The sequence below is a fragment of the Rhineura floridana genome, chromosome 1, assembly GCF_030035675.1.
Source record: "Rhineura floridana isolate rRhiFlo1 chromosome 1, rRhiFlo1.hap2, whole genome shotgun sequence".
Lineage (NCBI taxonomy): Eukaryota > Metazoa > Chordata > Lepidosauria > Squamata > Rhineuridae > Rhineura > Rhineura floridana.
The window spans coordinates 29,964,903-29,968,913 of NC_084480.1; the positions used below are offsets into that span (position 1 = coordinate 29,964,903).

At 46.2% G+C, this 4,011-nt stretch overlaps 1 non-coding gene across 1 annotated transcript; it reads left to right on the forward strand.

Annotated features, from left to right (window-relative positions):
* Positions 1–1,545: 1,545 nt before the first annotated feature.
* On the forward strand, positions 1,546–1,615 carry TRNAE-UUC (transfer RNA glutamic acid (anticodon UUC)). The gene has a single exon. It is a non-coding gene; the product is annotated as a tRNA-Glu (tRNA).
* Positions 1,616–4,011: the final 2,396 nt, after the last annotated feature.

Consider the following 4,011-nt stretch of genomic DNA (forward strand, 5'->3'; position numbering starts at 1 on the left):
CCCCTGACAAACACAGTGGGGCTTACTGTGCTGAATCAACATGCAGAGAGTTGCACTACGAGGAGACTAGAGTATGCATAACAATAGGGGTGCCTCCAGATGGTCAATATCTGCAGGAGAGATTCAAGTGCATACCAGACATTTAGGTTTGCACAATTACAGTGCTCTCTCAACCTAATGCAACAAATCCACTTTTTTAAAAAAACACAAAAGCAGACTTTCTACAGTAAGGAAGTGAAAGGATAATTTACTGAAAAGTGCAGGCTAAACAAATGATTTACAGGAAAATATATAAACACCCTGCAAGCAAATCAGGATGTGAATGCACATTGTCATATAATGTCCCGGCAAACAAATCAAAACAGATATTCAATAAAGACCGGTCATAGTCTGACCTCCACATAGCCTCAGGATGAAGGCTCAATGAACAGGTTGTCTGGAAGAGGCTTTTGTTGTTTGCTCACTCTGCATTTGATTACTTACATGATGAATGCATGAATGGGAATCCATTAAATGCAGCCTGTGTAAGGTGATATAAATCTAACTGCCAGGTAAGGTGTTCTATATACCTGAACCGACATGCAACATAGGAACATAGGAAGCTGTTTTATGCTGAGTCAGACCACTGGTCCATCTAGCCCAGTATTGTCTACACTGACTGGCAGTGGCTCTCTAGGGTTCCAGACTGGGTTCTCTCCCAACCCTACCTGGGGATTGAACCTGGGACCTTCTGCATGCAAAGCAGATGCTCTACTGCTGACTTACGGTCCTTCCCTGAGTATCATAATTAGAAACCTGGACAAATGCTATCTTGTGGTACTTGAGTAATTCTGATACAATGAAGTGCTTCAGAAGTGAGTTTTAAGTACCAGATCTTACAGCAGGTCAAATTCCATCCGCTAAGCCAAAAGATCTCTGCTGAAAGAAGCTGTTCACATGCAGTGAACATGAATAAATGTAATCAGTCTCAAGTATGGGGTTCATTATAATGTTGACATTTGCTGTACCAATAGAGGCCAGAATTTTATTGTAATAGCAATCATATCCTTGACCCCACTGCACTGAAGGCTCGTTAGATGTGTTTGGTAGAATTATCAGGGGGTTGCAGCACAAATCACATCCCTTCATTTATTCATTGATTGATTGATTGATCCCACTGCACTATTGAAATGTTCTCACATCCTTTGCCAAATTAAGTTTGTGTCTCAAAGGCCAATCCAAACAGTCAGGACTTAAAATGCTTTGGGCTTGGACTTTGCTGAGTCTACAATGGGAAGGAGTTACTGGACATTAATAAGGGTTGCAGAGAGAGGCAGGGCATTGGACGAGATGAAGATGCCTTATACTGAGTCATCACTGGTCCGTCTGTCCCACTGCCTCTCTGACTGGCAGCTGTTCTTCAAAGCAACGGGTGGTTTAAGCCTGATGATGCTGAACTACAGCTCTCTTCAGCCTAGCCAGCATGGTTAATAGTCAGGGATGATGGGAGCTGTAGTTCAGTATCATCTGGAGGGCCACAGGTTAGCTACACTACTTTAAGCAGAGGGACATAGCTCAGTGGTAGGGCATCTGCCTTTCATGCAAAAGGCCCCAGGTTCAATCCCTGGCATCTCCAGGTAGGGCTGGGAATATCTCCTACCTGAAACCCTGGAGAGATGCTACCAGTCAGCATAGACAATACTGGATAGAACAATGTCTGACTTAGTATAAGGCAGTTTCCTATATTCCCCTCAGTCCTGCTACCCAGGATCTTTTCAACAGGAGATGCCAGAGATTGTACTTGCCATTCATGTATTGTAACAATAGGATGCCCATGTGTCCTACTTTACAGAGGACAGTATAAGAATATTAGAAGAGCCCTTGTTGGCCCTTCTAGTACAGCAATCTGCTTCACACAGTGGCCAACCAGATGCCTCTGGGAAACCTCTGTTAGGGATAAATTGAAACCCCCAGTGCCTGTAAAACTATAATTCACTTGTCTTACCTAAACCAGCTTGGGCTTCATGGCAAATAGAACCAAAGTGGCCTTTATATGACTCTTGATATAAAATGTCGGTTTATTTCCTGGTGACCTGACCCTTACCTACATTCCAGTGGCTCGCATAATAAAAGCCGGTTTAAGCTGGAAACTTCCCTACTATGCATTTCTGTATCACATTTATGCTTATGGCCTTGCTTATTGTTACAAACGCGCCTTGCATAGAAATGTCAAACGCTATTCCAATGCCCCTCATATCCTTGACTTGTAATACTCCTTTGATATGTAAGCAGGGTAATATCATGTCTGTCTCCAGTTTAGGGGGCGCCCGGTTGCAGCTGGGCCTCCCCTGAATAGTTGCCTTTGTCTGTTCCTGCATAGTGCTTATCTCAAGGACATGCGAAATATGCAGACATAGAGTCTAAGAGATAGTCTTGATGTTTCTACTTTGTCCTTCCCCCTGTACCCCTTTGCCTCCTTACATATGCCCCAAAGCTATGACAGTTGGCAATTGCTTCTTTTGTATCTTATGACGTGAACCCGATATTGTAAACTTCGGGGTAAGCCTATATAAACCCTTGAACACCAATAAACGAGGTTCCCATGCTGGCCTGCTTCGGCTTGTAAGTATTGGGTCCCCTTTGCAAAGGTTTTTGTCTCGTGTTACTTGATCTCTGATATTGGGTTCATTTGCACTCAACTCCGCACTCTTCCCGGGTGTAATAAGCGAGTTGGGGTTGACAGGGCGACTTGCGTGTTGGGTTTGGACCTAACAATTGGGGGCTCGTCCGGGATCCCTTGTGCGGACCCCCTTTTTGCCATCGCACCCCTTAATTTGATAACAGGCGCCACGAGAGAATTTTCTCGGTTATCAATAAAAGCGGGCGGCTTTGACACTTTGGGGATAAAGCACAGTTGAGGAAAAACCCGTTATCAGACATCATGGGAAATAAAGGGAGTGTGCCGGTAAAGGACAGCCCTTTGGGAATCATGTGTATGCTGTGGCAAGAGGAGGAATTGCCAGTGCGAAGGAGAAGCCTGAAAAAGAAAAAGATGATAGAGCTCTGTGAGGAGGAGTGGCCGCAGATGACTGCAGTGTCGGTGCCGGGTGAACGGTGGCCGAGGGGTGGGTCCTTTGAAACCGCTCCGTTACTGGGAGTGCGGAGACGGATTGGGGATACCCACCCGGATCAATTGGAATTCTGGCTCCTATGGAAAATAGGGTCGCAAAAATGGGATAGTCTTACTTTGATGGCAGTGAGAACTTTGTCCATTGAGGAACCCCCTCCTCATTATTTTAATGACGATACGTCAAGTAAAAGAGCGGTCTTGAATCGTTCTATAATACCCTCTGCTCCGGATCCGCTACCAGCTCCCGGGGGCGGGGATCCCAATCCGGAGGAAGGGGCCTTTTCATTTGTATCAGATGATGAGACAGACGAAAAAGGGAAAGAGATGGGGGTCTCAGGGGGCATGGACATGCGCAAGCGAAGAAAGGAAAAGAAAAGAAAAGAGGCAGAAGCGTTGGAGATGCCTTTGCTTGTACATGATCAGCCGTACGTGGATGGCCACGGGGGTATCCAGCGTACTGAGGTGGTTGAACTAAAGAGTTGGTTGGAATGGGACTTAAAAGAATGGAGTAGAATGGCTGGAACCTTCGGGGAACAGCCAAGGAGAATCAGAGAACTATTAGGCAGGTTGTTTGAAAGCCACAATCCGACGTACTCGGATGTGGAGCATTTGTTGAGAAGAGTGCTGACAGGTGAAGAACGCAGCAGGTTGTGGACGATGGAGACTGCTTGGGCTGCGGAAGCGGCAACAAATAGAGCTTGGTCGAACCGAGCGCAAACGGCTGCAGCTTGGGCAGCGGGAGACTGGACGCAGCCTCGCCGCACTCAGCTGCAGACCGATAGGGATAGGATTTTGACTCATTTGGAGCAAACGTCACAGAAACCCCCCAACCAAGCTAAATTTATGGCGATCAAACAAGAAGCCAGTGAACCTCCCAGAAAATTCTGGTCGCGCTTGCTAGA